Below are 17,006 nucleotides of genomic sequence, written 5' to 3'. Positions count from 1 at the left end.
AGTTCCCTTTGTTTATTTGGCTTCTGTTTGCTGGTCTCTTCAGTGTCTAATTTCCGCCCTGACACAGGCGGGCGGAGGTGGTTTCTTGTTCAGGTTCGCTTGTTCAGTCGTGCTGTGGAGAGGGAGGGGCGCTGCAGCCAAATATCACTGGCCTGTGTGGGGAGCACGCGCAGTGTTCCGGCCTCACTGGGTTTGCCCCCACTCACGGCGGGCGTGTGTGCTCTCCCTGTCTACACTGCTCAGGCTCCCGGCTGCTCTATATAGGGAGTGGGCCCTGTGTTGCATGCGGTTCCATTTTTCGGGTATTCCACAAAAGCGCGGACTCGGTTGGGCCTGCGTTTTGTGCCTTCCCTGGCCCAAGCAGCTCAGGCCACCAGGAACTTGATGAGCGCACTCTCCCCGGGTGCGGCGCGCCTTCTCCCCTCCGTGGTCCCAGCCTCAGTTTCTTCAAGGACCAGTCGGGTGCGTGCGCCTTGTGTCTGTTCTCGGGAGCTGGCCTCTAGCCGCGACCCTCCTGGCGAATGTCGACCATCCAGAATCTTAGGAAGTCTTTGGTTAGAAACTGGGAGCCTGTTTGCAGTTTGGTAGGGGTGCCGTCTCTGGGGCCGAGTTTGCCCCTTTCCCCTCCCCCCTGCCTCCTGCTTCCGGTGGGGGATGGGCCGGTCCACCGCAGGCTAGCTCCTCTGGAATTGCTCAGTCCCTTTGTTCTGCGAACGGCCGGCAGTGTGTTCGGCCGGTTAATTTTCTCTCTCTCTCTTGTGATCCCACAGTTTAACTTGCTATCTCGAGTTAGCTCCCTCTGATTGCCCTCAGGGCATTCGGGCCCGGTCCTTACCCTAAGCAATGCCGCCCGCTCCTGTCTGTTCCGACCCCACTTGCTGGTGGCGGATGTGGGTGTCTGGGGTACTTTTCTGCTGGGAGTTGCTTTTAGGCATGTAATCTGTGGGTTTTATTTATTTTTCATCCCAGTTAGGTTGCCCTCCGATATTGGAAAACTTCCCCCAGACCCGCCAGTGCGAGGTTTCCTGGTGTTTGGAAACTTCCTCTATTACGACTCCCTTCCTGGGCCGGGTCTCCGTCCCTAGCTCTTTTGTCTCTCTTTTTATCTTTTGTATTTTGTCCTACCTCCTTTCGAAGAGGATGGGCTGCTCTTCTGGGTGCCTGATGTCTTCTGTTAGCGATCAGAAGTTATTTTGTGAAGTCTGCTCAGTGTTCAAATGTTCTTTTGATGAATTTGTAGGGGAGAAAGTGGTCTCCCCATCCTATTCCTCTGCCATCTTAGCTCCTCCCTCCTAGACCCCTATTTTTAACAGAGTTAATTTCATGATTCATTTATACCATGTAGCAAACCATATCTTCAGCTACTTTAAACTGTACATAGAAATATTTAATATTACAGAGATGAGCTGTAAGAAATAGAGGGTTTGTATTTACTACTGGAAATACTTTAGTTCTAATCATGGAAAATTTCTTCCAGAAAATGTTGCTAAACATTTTGTGGTATAACTTTTAAAAAAATAATCAAATAGAAAACATGGCATAGCATACATAAAAGGCTTATTTATTAGAAAGTTGTTTAGAGAGTTTTCTTTAAAAAATTTTTTCCAGAAGAGAGACAGCTGAAATGACCTGAAGAACACACGAATAAGCAAATGTTTTCAACAAACTCTAGGGAAAAAAGCTAAGGGATAGGTTATTCATGAGTGATAATTATTCTGTAGGTAAGATTACTAAAAAAAAAATAAGATTTACTTGTATTCTTTTTTCTGTTTTATAATTCCTGAAGATTTTTCTATAGTACTTATCCTGATGTAGGTCACAATATTCTTGAAAAGTCAACTTCAAATGGCATTATTGATATTTTTAGCCATGTCAAAAACCAGTGTTTTCTGTAGGTTTTCACAAGATGAATTAAGTCTATAATCTAATTTTAAAACATACATAGAAAACAATTGCAGGAAACTAAAAAATTCCTTTAAATGATACTATATCTCAACAGAAATGTTGTACAGAAATGCCTCAATTGATGGCAATATTTGGGTAATATGTTATTTTGTTTAATTATTTTTTTATTTTTAGTTTAAAATTAAGTATTTCACTTTTAAATCTCAATGAAATTCTTTTTTAAATGTATTCATAATCTTTATTGTTACAGGAAGTACAAAAAGTATATTAATCTCTTTGACCACTGTGGATTTCCAGTGTCTGCTTTCTGAATGTCAGTAATCATTGTCTGGTCAGAGATTAGGATGAATATATATAACTTCAGCACATTACCAGGGAATTTATTATTTGAATAAATGCTTCATATAAACTTCCTTTCTTAGAATGTACTTCTTTTTCATCTTTGTTAAAATAGAGTTCTAGTAATGGCTTGGGATTGGCATTGTTTAATCAGGGGCTTAAAATCCTAGACAGATAGGTAGATAGATGTTTGTTCAAGTAGGGTTTTATGTGTTCTTGGTGGGACTTTGTGAATACAGGGCCAGACTGCAGAGTCCTAATCCATACACTTGCAGTCATTCACTCAACAGGGTGTAGCTGACAGTTGGGGACTGGATAGGAGAAAATAACCTGGATGTGGAGATGGGCCTTGAGTGAACATAGTCCATTTAACATCCAAGCACTGGACGAAAGAGGAGAGTAAAAAGCTGACTTGAAATTAAACATTAAAAAAACTAAAATCATGGCATCTGGTCTCATCATTTCATGGCAAATAGAAGGGGGAAAAGTGGAAGCGGTGACAGATCTTTTATTTTCCTGGGCTCCAAAATCACTGCGGACGGTGACTGCAGCTATGAAATTAAAAGATGCTTGTTCCTTGGAAGAAAAGCTATGACAAACATAGACAGTGTATTAAAAAGCAGAGATATCACTTTGCCAACAAAGATCTGTCTAGTCAAAGCTATGGTTGTTCCTGTAATCATGTATGGATGTGAGAGTTGGACCATAAAGAAGGCTGAGTGTGAAAGAATCAATGCTTTTGAACTGTGGTGCTGGAGAAGACTCTTGAGAGTACTTTGGACTGCAAGGAAATCAAACCAGTCAATCCTAAAGGAAATCAACTGTGAATATTCATTGGAAGAACTGGTGCTGAAGCTGAAGCTCCAATATTTTGGCTGCCTGATGCGAAGAGCTTGACTCATTGTAAAAGACCCTGATACTGGAAAAGATTAAAGGCAAAAGGAGAAGGGGGCAGCACAGAATGAGATGGTTAAGTAGCATCACCAACTCAATGGACATGAATTTGAGCAAACTCTGGGAGACAGTGAAAGACAGGGGAGCCTGGCATGCTGCAGTCCACAGGGTCAGAAAGAGTCAGACATGACTTAGTGACTGAATAGCAAGAACTGTTGTAAACTCTGGCTTGACTTTGGAAATAGGAGTCCAGATATGGCTGGATAGCTACCACCAGGAAAGCTCACCAGATGGATGGTGGTTAATTGGTTCTGAAAGACTTTTTTATGTTGGTGCTTGTGAGTAGAAGATTCAACATGGGGGAGGAAGGCTAGGGCACTTTAGGGCCCATACATATGATCTGGATTTAGAAGACAGTTCCAGTGCTAAAGGAGGGCTGGGAAAGGAAATAGGATCAGTAGATGTAACCAAGCCAGGCTTCAACAGTACATGAACCATGAACTTCAAGATGTTCAAGCTGAATTTAGAAAAGGCAGAGAAACCAGAGATCAAATTGCCAACATCTTTTGGGCCATCAAAAAAGCAAGAGAGTTCCAGAAAAACATCTATTTCTGCTTTATTGACTACATCAAAGCCGTTGACTGTGTGGATCACAGCAAACTGTGGAAAATTCTTCAAGAGATGGGAATACCAGACCACCTGACCTGCCTCCTGAGAAAGTTGTATGCAGGTCAAGAAGCAACAGTTAGAAATGGACATGGAACAACAGACTGGTTCCAAAACAGGAAAGGAGTATGTCAAGGCTGTATATTGTCATTCTGCTTATTTAACTAATATGCAGAGTATATCATGTGAAATACCAGGCTGGATGAAGCACAAGCTGGAGTAAAAATTGCTGGGAGAAGTATCAATAACTTTAGATGTACAGATGACATCACCCTTATGGCAGAAAGCAAAGAACTAAAGAGCCTCTTGATGAAAGTGAAAGAGGAGAGTGAAAAAGTTGGCTTAAAACTCAACATTCAGAAAACTAAGATCATGGCATCTGGTCCCATCACTTCATTGCAAATAGATAGCAAAACAGTGGAAACAGTGAGAGGCTTTATTTTCTTGGGCTCCAAAATCACTGCAGATGGTGACTGCAGCCATAAAATTAAAAGATACTTGCTCCTTGGAAGAAAAGCTATGACCAACCTAGACAGCATATCAAAAAGCAGAGACATTACTTTGTCAACAAAGGTCCGTTTAGTCAAGGTTTTCTAGTAGTCATGTATGGATATGAGAGTTGGACTATAAAGAAAGCTGAGCGCCAAAGAATTGATACTTTTGAACTGCAGTGTTGGTTGAACTCCCTTGGACTGCAGAGATCCAACCAGTTAATTCTGAAGGAAATCAGCACTGAGTGTTCATTGGAAGGACTGATGCTGAAGCTGAAACTCCAATACTTGGGCCACCTGATACGAAGAACTGACTCATTTGAAAAACCCTGATGCTGGGAAAGATTGAAGGCAGGAGGAGAGGGGGGTGACAGGATGAGATGGTTGGATGGCATCATCAACTCGAGGTACTTGAGTTTGAGAAAGCTCTAGGAGTTGCTGATGGACAGGGAAGCCTGGCGTGCTGCAGTCCATGGAGTTGCAGAGTCAGACAGGACTGAGGGGCTGAACTGAACTGAGAGGTAACCATCCAGTATAAAATCAGGGATCTCCAAATATAACTTGAAGTAGTGAAAGGAGATAACAATGAACGTCTTTTCCTCCTGCTCCTAGTTATGGAAATACGGGGAAAAATGTAAATTTTTACATTTTAAATGTAAACCAAGATTGGAAGACAGAAAATAAAAATCCCTGGTGCCACAAATAAGAAAGGAACACAAAGTCAGATTTGCTAGGAGAAGATGAAGCCATAGAGTCTCAGAGGGTTTCCCAACCAGACAGATTTGGAAGTTTGGGCAGGAGTCCAGTTCAGAGACAGGAGATGGGGGCTCAGTAAGACAGACATTGTGACAGTCCCGTGCTTCTGTGAAAGTCTTAAAGGGCTGCCCCTTGCATGAAATGAGACTGCAGAAACTCCACCCTCTGGGACATGCCTGAGGTGGGTTGGGTAAAGAAATCTGCAAGGAATTGGAAATTTAAGTCAGCAGAAACAGGTGTGAGTCCTGAACTTATACAACTCTCAGGATGTAGGAATTCCAAATTGAGAAATTCATTTTAACATAGAACTCATGAACTTCCCAGGTCTCTGGAAGAAACTAGTGGAACAGCTCTTAAAGAATCATCCTACAAAGCAGAGCACATGAGATTTAAAAAAATAATAGAAAATAAAACGCAATGAGGGTGAGAGAACAGCTGCAATAACCAGGAGAATTTGCACTCCTCCTCCAAGAACTAGAGATTATAGAATGATCTGAAACATAATAGGCATATTAAACAGGCTTAAAGATTTAAAAAGAAAGAATTAAAATCTATAATAAAAATAAACAAAGTAGTATGGAAAAATAAAAGGCATAGTTATAAAACACACATAATAAGTTAAATGAAAATTCAAATGTTAAGTAGCAGATTAAACCCGGCCCAAAAGAAGATAAGTGATTGGAGAGCTAGTCTGAAAAAATTAATTAAAATGTAGCACAGGAAGATAAATTTAGATATTTAAAAAATGATGAAGAGAGATGCAGAGTAGATAAGAAGGCCCAGCATAGGGATTTCAGTAGTATAACACTCAGATAATAAGAGTGAGTTTCTGTGATTGCAAATTTTCTAGATTTCAAGAAAGATAGGAGTTCTCAGTTTGACCAAAAAAAACCCCTAACATCTAAGTGAAATATATGAAAACCAATCCAAATCTAGGCTCCTCAAAAACAAGCATGCTTAAAAGCTATCAGAAATAGAAGAAAAAAAAAAACCTAAGAGACGTGACATTTAGACTGAAAGCAATTTTCTCATTAAGAAACTATAGTCAGGAGACAAAGGAATGCATTTTTAAATGTTGAAGTATATAAAGGGTGAAGTTTATTTCTTTACTTCTTGGATTCTGGGCTCAACTGTGCAACTTGCTGTAGCCAATATGATGAAGTGAAAATGACGATGTACTAGTTTCAAACCTAGGCCTGAACTGTGAGTGTTTTCTGTACTGATGCCTTTGCCTTGGGGAAGAACATGCTTATGCTACCCGCTCATCCTAGGAGGAGAATGACAGACGTGAAAAGCACAGCCACTCTAAACTGAGAGTGGTGGAGATAAGCTTACCCATAGATACATGAAAATAAATCACTGCTTTTTAAGTTCTTGAGTAGATTATTGTATTATTTTCCTATTACTGATGTAACAAATTAACTCGTTTAGTGACCTAAAACAATACAAATTTATTCTCTTATAGTTCTGAAAGTCTGCAGTGTGTCACGTAGGCTAAAATCAGAGTGTTATCAGGGCTGTTTATTCTGGAGGCTCTGAGGGAGAATTTTTTCTTTGCCTTTCCTGCTTCTGGAGGCAGACTGCATTCCTTGGCTCATCCATCCTGTGTCACTGCATTTTTTTGTTCTGTTGTCACATCAGCTTCTGTGGTCAAATCTCTTTCTACCTTCTTCTTATAGAACACTTGTTATTACATTTAGGGCCCACCTGAATAATCCAGAATAATCTTTCCATCTCAAGAACCTTAACTTATATCTGCAAAGCCCCCTTTTCCATATAATGTAATATTCACACGTTCTGAGAATTTGGATGTGGACACTAGATGTAGACATTTTGGGGAGCAGGCATGATTTAGCAGTACACAATTGTTCTATAGGGTTTAATTTTAATTTTTTCAGAGAATCAGATATCAAGAGACACTGAAAGAACTATTAAAGGCTATAGTTAATAGATAGCTTTAGTATAGTGATTAGGCACAGGGAGTTTTTAGACAAACTGCTTTGTTTCAAATATAAGTTCTGCCACTTTCTATACATGCAAACTTGAAGTTACTTATCTCCATGATCCCTGTGACTGTTTCCTCAAGTGTAAGAATGGAAATAATGATAGCTGTACCTACCTCAGGGACTTCTAATGGGGAGTAAATGAATTAATATTAGTAAAGTGCTTCAAATATAAGAGTCATAGTAAGTGTTATATAAATGTTTGTTAAATAACAAAAATGAAATAACCCAGAATAAGAGAGTGGAATGGATGAATTATTTCACTCCCAACCTGGCAGCACAATTTAAAATACCTGACAACAACATTGTGCTAGAGATACTGTGAGGGAAATGGGAATTCTGAGGTGTAAGAGTAGTTGTGTAAATTGATAATTATTTTCTAAAGCAATTTGAAGAAATCTAATTGAATTGAAGTTAAGCTTATCCTATTAGGCAACAATTCTGGTATACACCCAAACAACCCCCTGGCAAATCTGCACACGGAGACCCATGAGGACTGTCACACCATTTTATAATAGTGTTTATGATAGGGACCCTGTCTGAGATCAGATTCCTCAGGAGCAAAGTCTGAGACAGCCATAAATATGTATGCCATTTATTATAGGTGTGCTAACTTTGAAGGAGTGAGGAAAGCAGGGGCAGGATGAAGAAATGCCGGCCAGGATGTGGTCTCAGGTAGAAAACTCTAGTTTGGGTCATATCCAAGAAGGGCTCTGGGACACAAATCATACTGAAGAGTACCTCCCTTGAGTTAAGGGGGATGTTTTGTACCCCACACCTGGGATGTGTGTGGGGTGAGATGCTGTCATCTCTAGGGCAAGGTAGCTCCCATCAGTCAAGAGGGGTCTCTGGATAAATGGGCAGCTGTGAGCTGTCAGCAGTCAACCCTTAGAGCAAGCAGCTGGGGGTACATGCAGTGTCTGGAGAAAAAGGGTGGGACACTGCAATTCCCTGAAAAAGTGTAATTCAATAAAACCTATTATTTATTAATAGGAGAATGAGTAAAATATTATGTCTTATGCCATATAATGTGGAATTCTTTATAAAAGTTAAAAAATGAGTGAATGAAATTTACCTGTGTGACATGGTTAAATCCTGAAAAGCACAACACTGAATGAAAAAAGCAAGTTGAAAAATGGTACATATAGGTTGTATCATTTTTGTATATTAATAACACACAGAAGAATATTTATGTGTTGCTATGGTTGCATGATATGTAGTAAAGATATTAAATTGTGAATTCACACTGACTTTGTTAGGGTAACAGTCATCTTTCAGAATGGAAGAATAGGAACTGGATTAGGAGCGATACAGCTAGGCCTTCAGCTGTATCTGTAATGTTTTGTTCAGTATGACACACTATTAATGTTTTGTTAAGCCATGAGCTGGTACTTTAAAAAATATTACTCTCTTCATTTTTTCGCATATTTAAAATATTTTATTAAAAAAATAAGAGGAAAAAATCCTAGGAAGAGGACCAGATCTCTGGACTGTGCCAGTTTAGAAGGGTATTGGGAGGGTATAACTGGATGTCCTTTTACGCATTTAACTCTGGCTCCTGGCACTTGGATTGTCTGTCAAGGAGACTGTGGGTGCCCAGAAGCTGTGTTTAGGCTTTTAACCATATCTTGGCTCTACCAACACTGAATCAGGAACTAGAAAGGCCGAGACTTAAATGGTCATTCAGTGGATCAACTTCAGGGAGCTGATTTGGAGGGAAAAAAAGCGGGGTAGAAGGATAATAAGAAAGCTGAATAATGATAATATCTTGAATAGAAATGTTTATCAAATACTTACTGAATCCTTAATATGTATCAAGCAATCTGCTAGGCTAGGGAGTCAATGATAGGTGACACTGCTCCTACCTAAAGGGAGCAGAGTCAAGTGGAAATCTAAGAAAGGAGAGCCCAGACTCAGGAGCATTTTTCCACTAGAGGCTAGCAAATATATTTGTGGTTAGATTCCTTTGTTTCTGAATCAAAAATCCCTGGATGATTTCTGTGTAAATTGAGTAATCTGAGATGTTCTATGAAAAGGGGGGCTTTATAGTCAAACATTTAAGGAAATTCTGTATATTGATTTTTGGAGATTCATAAAGCAATTAACATTAGAAAATTATATGATGAACTGTAGAAAAGAAACCTAAAAGAAACTTTGCATCTCCTCAAATTATTTGATACCCAAATGAATTGTTTGGAGGGGGAGAGTAATGCCTATGACACTAAAGGACTCTTTAGTGTTTGACAGAATTCATTTTTGTCATACATATTTACATTATTATTTTCCTAACTTCCTTGAAATATTTGTAAGAGGTTTACCTAAAAAATGTAAATAAAACTTTCATTCCAGTGTTTCTACTTAAGTGTTCAAACTCTAATATTGTGCTTAGGTTTAGTGCAGTTATTTTGTTTGATTTTGTAAAGAAAATTAAAGCTATGATGTTTTCTGCAAGTTATTTTAGGTTTGCAAAATAATAACAAAGCAGAGCATTTATGATAGCCATATTGACCATTATGCTCTCTGAAATTTGATTTTATTGTACCTCCTTTAAATGTCTAGTATAACACTTAGTCTTCAGTCTTTTGAACAAACATATCAATAGCCTTAAATCAAATTGCCATGCTGAAATATATTACTGTGTCACAACCATTTTGAGCTACCCACTTAATTGCATCCTATAAAATGAACCAGGAGGTATAAGTTTACAAACATAACATCTGAGGTGGTGGTACGATTAGAGCTAAATAACACATGTAGTTTAAATTATCAATATAAAGCCATGAAGGGCTGTGATTTTAATATACTGCTGACAGGGGACACTTTAGAATTAATGCACATTCCTAATAAATATTTTCAGTGTTAGAGGATATAATACAACTTCAGTTTTTGTGTTTTTTTTCCCACAACTTCAGTTTTATATATAATGCTCACATATACACATTTTGTTTTGCATCTTTTGCTGGAGCATGGGAGTATTCGACTCATCTATTGTCTGATTTTAAGGAAATAGTAAAAACATTTCATTCCATAGGATAATTTTTGGCACAAAATGGCTGCTCCATGACTATTTATTTACTATGTGGTTATTTTAAAGTTTTTTTTTTTTTTGGTATGTGTTCGATTAATCTAACCTGTCTCCTCCCCCAAATTGCAATGAATATATTTAAATATGGGATATGAAACCAATTTCCATTTAATGAAATGTACTGCTATCTTATATTTATTTGCTAATTTGCACAATTATCTGTTTTCAGTAAGTCTCTCAAGTTTCTCAAGTCAGTGAAAATTTTTTCTTATATGTGTGTGACCTTGGGCTTGCTACTTATAAGCTGGTTGACTTTGAACAAGTTATTTAATCTTTCAATGTCTCTGTTTCCTTGTCTGTAAAACAGTGATTGTTGTGACGATTAAGTTAATTTAATACTTGGAAAATGTTTAGAATACGTGAAAGTGTATGGCCCATGGAAGTATACCATAGGTGTCAGCTGTTACTACTATTATTTTTAGTGTACATTGGAGAGACTGTAAATTATAAGCTACACCATTACTTCCACCATAATCTACAGTCACAGTTAAGAATGTCACTATTAGACTAACTCATAAAAAATAATCTAGGTTAGATGTCATGCATAATTGCTTTTTTGTTTATTCTCTTTTAAAGAAAAATTTACACAAAGAAATTGGGTAGGTGTTTAAGCTTAGAGAGGAAGGGAAAGCTATGTTGTTGGTTAGGGACACAGATGTGGAAAATTCTCCTATGCTTTGGTTTGCTTCAGGTGTGTACAGTACTTTTTTAGTTAGCACCAAAAGTTCAAGAGTCCAGTAGCTTACATCCATGCTTTTCTCATCTATTTCCTTTTATGTTTTAGCTTCATTTCTATCTCTCCTTAATAGCCCCTCCTTGATTTTCTTTTATCCCATACTGGCAGATAGACCAGTAGGAAGAATCAACAAGCTTTGGGAGGCAGGTTGGGGTGGTGATAGATGAGGGCTGTTGTTTGGTGGGAGTAGAGCTGGGAGAAGTAGGTTGCCTTCTTTCCATCCTCCCATTTAAATCTCTGAACTTATCAAAGTGTTTCTTCATATATTTTATAGTCATCCTAGGTATATATAATTTTTTTGTATTTTCAAAACTATACTTTTAGAGAAAAAGCAGACAAGTTATATAGAAACAGCTCACTGAACTTTAAAAGAAATTAAAGTGATACTATCACTCAAAAGAGTAGAACAGTGATTAGAAATAGTGATAGCTATTTTTAAAAAGTTTACTGTGTTAGGAAAGGAGTTGCAACATATGAAAATATTAGGGGAACCATAAACATATTTCTTATATATTTTCTTATATATATATATATATATATATATATAAACATGTTCATACATATGGGAATAGGGAACATTTTCCTTAACAACTGGGGAAAAAAGAAAAACTGTAAGTGGATTCCTACAATAATATGTATTTGGATATACTATGCATCAAATTTTGTTTTTGAAGTTATAAATATATACTGAAATACTAATATAGTAACTTCAGGCCACTGTTCAGGATACCATAAAAATGTAGGGCAGAGCTTGGAACAAGAATTAAAAGAGTGAAGAGATAAAATGTTTCAATCCTTATTCTTTCTTTCCAATTTCCATTCTATACCTGTAGAGACTAGTGTAAGGCTGGAAATATACATATTAGAAGTGAAAAATAAAGCTAGGATTTGGAGGACTTGGCCTTAACCTATGAAATAAAATATATTAAGATATTTAGATTCTTTTTCATTTTAATCAATAAATTAATTGTAGTGATATAAGTTGCAAGTCTTGAGGACAGAAGATGGAGAGGTTCCTGAATGTGTGTATGTGTGCATGTGTACACACACAATATAAGGACATATTTTACAGTTAAGAGGAAAATATACATTAGCAAGAATATAAGTCATGGAGAAATTCACATGACAACAATTTAAAAGCTGTAATGCTGTCAGCACAAGCAGTACTGACCTAGATTTCTTATTTTGTTCTTTATAACCAAGCTGCTGACATGGGTACAAAGTCCTGTTCAAGGTCACTGGAAACTTTGAACCTGGATTGGCTCCAGGAGGACATTGGATAACATACTAATTGTTCCCCTGAGTGCCAGAAGTGTAGTAAGACTCAAAGTTGGTAAATATTTTTTTTTTAATAGAAAGTCAACTCACTGTTTATTACCATTGGGCTATTCCAAAATTTACATGTTATAAATTAAAACAGTGATTACAAAAAAAGACATGGCACAGAGGCCATAAGTATGAGTGTGGCTGTTTAAAACCCTTGAGAAGCTAATTCCCATGTCCAAGATAATGTTTCAAAGAGATTTCAATGTGTTTTTTTAGGAAGGCAAGATTTCAAAGAGGACAACTAGCTAAGCAAGGTAACTGTGATACTGCCATCTGGAGTTTTCAATTAGCATTTCTGAGTAATACTTTAGCAAAATAACTCACAAATATTTCCAGAGTTGAAAAATAATCTTGTGGTACTTTCTGTTCTTCTTTTGAGGACATTAAGGCATCTAAAATAATACAAAGAAGTTTGCAAATTTCAGCTTTCTGAAGTGTTCTATTTTTATTATCATGTTTAGTTATTCCCTGTTGCTTGTACAACATGCAGTATTTAGAACTGGTAAGGGAAAATATTGCCGCAAAACTTGTAGTTCAATGACTAAATTTTGATTAACATATACAATTGTGTAAAAATAGACATATTATACCAATAGATTATTTAAAGCGTATTATTATTGGATTTTAATTTTTAAAAATGAATATTAGCAAAATGAAATGAGCTAAATGGGCAAAATGAAAAACCTTAGAAGCACAGACTGTGGAACTGAAAAGTGCCTTAGAGATCAGTGTTTCCAGTCACCTGATTTTAAAGGAGAGGAATCTGAGGACCAGGGAAATGAGGTGACTTTCCTGGGGTCACATCAAAAGTCAATAGCAGAGCTGTAATGGTACTCAGATCTGCTGACCTCCTATCTATGCCCATTCACTATTAGAGCTACATAGAGTATTTATAACATTTAGTCACAGTTTATCTTTTGGTTAATTCCACATTTATTCCTTTTTTTGTGGCTGCAAAAGCACCCAGAGTAATATGGTTTGTTCCAGTTCAAACAGATATTAAGAAAAAAGGTAAAGCTTTCAGCAGTCATACTTCTCATGTGCAATTCTTTAGATATGTACATATATGTATGTGTGTGTGCATATGTGAGTGTGATGCACAACCCCTTATTCACCATCCCCAAATTCAAAAAGCTCTGAAAATTCAATTTTTTCCCATAAATCTGTGACAGACTTCTTGGGTGGTGAAACCTGGTATGAATAATGTGAGACTACTTGTAGACTTCATATATACCAGAGAGTGTGTGACATCTCATGCACTTTCTCCTAGAAAATCATAAGTTTGATTATAGGGTACAGCTACAACTCTGGATATGATATATAATGCAGGTGCCATATAATTTATTACATTTTCAAACCCTGAATTATTCTGAATTCTGGCCCCAATGGTTTTGTACAGGTGATGGTGGAGCTTCAATTTGTCTAACGTATTATATTAGTTTAAGACAGTTTGGGCTTATAGTCAGGCAACTCAGAAATCCCTTAACATATGTGATTCCTTTTAGTTCAAAGTATAAGAACCAAAGAGAATTCTATGAGATAATCACAGTGCTATCTATGTGGGAGTAAATATATAAAAATAAGGTGCTTACTTTCACCAATATTATTTTGATCAGAATGCCTAGGATAAACTTGGTGTTCAAGTGAGGCAACTGCCTCATCCTGGGTTTTTTATAAAATTATCTTTCTCCTCTTCCTCCATCTTTTTGTGACCTATATTTTATAGTCTCCTTTTATATATGTTTATTTGTTCTAAGGTGTATTGAACGTTAGTGTATATGTGGGGAATGAATTGAAGATTTTCTACCCCAAGTCTCACAGTAACTCTGTGTGCTATCATCTAACTCAGCAGTGAAACTGAAGACTAATCAGTCAATGTCTACAGATCAGAGTTTAGAATAGTATATGCTGAGTTTAAATGGATTAGAGTTTAAATGGATCTGACCATACCTGCCATGATGCATTCTTCCTTTGTATTAAACCCTGATATTTAACCAAAGTCTAGATAAGCTCAGTGTCCTGATGAATCTTGCTCTGCCTGTACAACATTGATTGCAGAGTCCTTGGTACTGGTTCTCATCCCAGCTGGAGTTCCAGCTTGACCGATGGCAAACGGAAAGGAAGGGGTGGTCATTAGGGCAAACTCACAACAGGGCGAGTCCTTTCCTTGTCTGCAGGAAACTTCATCAGCTGAAAATTGTGACCTGTCATACGCTGTCAGGATAAACACACACACACAGACACACATATCAGGTGGGTAAGAGTTGACATCATAGATTTTTTCATGTCCCTATTCAGGATCCTAAAAGTAAAATTTGTAAATAAAAGTCATGCTTTTTGGTGAGCATTGCTCCCATCATAATTTTGAATGTGTTCGTAAAGCTGTAAACTCAATTTCTAGGCAATCACCTTAAATGTAAGACATTTACTGATTTCAGCATATGCATATCTCAAAGTGGAGGGTATTCCCCCTTTTGTGAACTGTCCCTATAATTTGGTAGTTGCTTAGATTTTATTATTTAAAGAGACTTGTGTGACATAATCTAACACTCTCTTTGCCCTAGGTTCAAACAGTAAGAGAATAGTTGAATCAAATGGAAAATTCCTGGACCAGGAATCAGGTCCCTCCCAGCTGCACCATGACCTAGCTGTGTGACCTTAGACAGGCTACCAGCCTCTCTGGGCCCCAGTTTCCTCTTCAGTAAAATGAGAGAACTGTACCCTGTTCAGCTCTAAAATGTTGCAATTAGGGGTGAACATCAATAGAGTCTTCCCCAAGATTCTTTGGATCTCTACTGAAAGGAGATGCGTGAGGAAGCAAGTTTCTTTCAAGTATGGGACAGCTTTTCTTTGCCTGAGGGGAAATTTTTAAGTTTGGGATTCTTAAATGACTTGAGGGAAAGGAAGAGGCTTGTTGATAAGCCTGGTTCGAGTTCCTAAGTGCATGCATTATAGTCTTGTAACTACTGAATGACTTGGGAGAATTCCTTCATAGCAGTCAAGCCTGTAACTGCTTGACTGACTGACCTACTAGATGACTGGAATCAGTATCTTGGAAGAGTTTGTGAAAGTGTCCATGCTGAGCCTGAGGGCTGGAGAGGCGCTGTCAGAGTGGGCACTCTGGGCCAATCCTTTGTGGCAGAGCCAACTCTGGTCTACGAGAGGTGGGAATGGGGAGCAGGTAAGTGAAAGAGGAATTTATGAGAAAACAGGAGAGTAAGCTTTGTATAAAGGATGGGTAGAAAAATCAGCAGAAGATAATTATAAAAGAGTAAATCCCTTTAAGTAAAAACCCATTTTGTAGATTTTATCAGATGTGATTGATACCATCAGGTAATGAGTAGAGATGGACTGATTTTTTACTAAAATAATAATGCAGTGTTTGCCACGAATTGTTGACAGTCACTCTGGAAAATGCTTTATATCCATTTATATGTCGAACCCGGGTCTCCCACATTGCAGGCAGACACTTTACCATCTGAGCCACCAGGGAAGCTTATATCCTTTAGGTCTTCTAATCATCATTATAATGATATGAAGTAAAAGTATTACTTCCATTTTACAGATAAAGACACTGAGTGTCAAATAATGCTCAGTGTCACATAGCTAGTAAATTGTGGAATCAGATTTGAACCTAGGTAATGTACTTCTGTTCTACTGTCTTCCTGTTCCTTGTTTTCAGGGTATTAGAGGTAAGCCATGGAGTCTATTTCTTTCTCCTCTTTTTCTCATTTTAATTCTCTCACTCTCTCTCCCTTCTCCTTGTTCCCCAAGAGGATCATCATATAGAGGATTGACTGTATTATTGCAGGGTGGCAACTTCTCACATTTATTGGAGAAGACTGTTATGGGAAGCCTTCTTTCCTATACATTCTTAATGACTGTTTCCAGTTGTTACAATGGAAAATGTAAAATTAAGATGCAAAAAACATTTCTGGGCAATTCATACAAAATTCATTTTCTATAAACTAACTTCCACTGCACCCTGTTCTTCATCATTATTATCCAAAAGGTTTCAAGAGCTACAGACCAAGGTTAGCTCTTATCACAATAATTAAAATATTGTTAACTCAGTGTTCCTCAAAAACAAAACTGAAAGTTATGTTTTCATTTATATAAATAAGAAGATATGATGAGTTATTTTTTCTGCTTATCAGAAGAGAAAAAGAATAAAAGCCTTCTTTTCCTCCAGTTTCAGAGGAAGGATAGATAAGATAGTTCAAGAAGTTCAAGATAAGGTAGTTCTATTAATACCTTCAGTTCTCATCTTACCTAGAGAGAGAATATCCTCCTGAGATAAACCCCAGAAGCTCCCTAGCTTCATAATTGTTTTCATGTTAGTTCCAGGCATCCCCACTAGTGATAAAGGATGCTGCCCCCTCTCTAGAATGAGGCTGGTAAAGCAGGGGTAGCTGAACCACCAGGGTCAGACAGCTGGGAGACAAGATGAGATCCACAGCCACAACCTTGTCTGTGGTGGTAACTATATCTCTTGTAGATATACCTCCTGTAGGCTTCAGTGCTATTGGCACTAATTCTGATCTTTCCTAGGGCATTGTGATTCTCCAAAGTGCTAAGGGAAATATACCACCTTCCCCTGCTTTCTCCCCACCCCTAAGTCCTTAGGTTCATTCATAGAGCCACGTCTTTGGTCCAAACCTGTTTGATCCAGGAGGGCAGGGCTGGGCCATCTGCCCTTAGTTCCATCATAAACCCATAACCATCATTCCATCTGACTCCCATCAGCCAGCATATTGGGCTGAGCTTTACCCTGTTTCCAAAGTAATTTTATTTTAGTTATCTGT

At 37.8% G+C, this 17,006-nt stretch overlaps 1 long non-coding RNA gene and 1 pseudogene across 1 annotated transcript in view; both read left to right on the top strand.

Annotated features, from left to right (window-relative positions):
- LOC139036760 (uncharacterized) overlaps positions 1 to 17,006 on the top strand; it is a 234,377-nt gene that overhangs the window by 31,695 nt on the left and 185,676 nt on the right. The window lies entirely within an intron of this gene.
- The window catches only part of LOC139036623 (ribonuclease P protein subunit p30 pseudogene), a 41,423-nt pseudogene continuing 39,652 nt past the window's right edge, over positions 15,236 to 17,006 (top strand).

This window comes from Odocoileus virginianus, chromosome 1, assembly GCF_023699985.2.
Source record: "Odocoileus virginianus isolate 20LAN1187 ecotype Illinois chromosome 1, Ovbor_1.2, whole genome shotgun sequence".
NCBI lineage: Eukaryota > Metazoa > Chordata > Mammalia > Artiodactyla > Cervidae > Odocoileus > Odocoileus virginianus.
The sequence above is the reverse complement of the archived record's forward strand: the minus strand, read 5'-3'. Positions and strand labels throughout refer to the sequence as shown.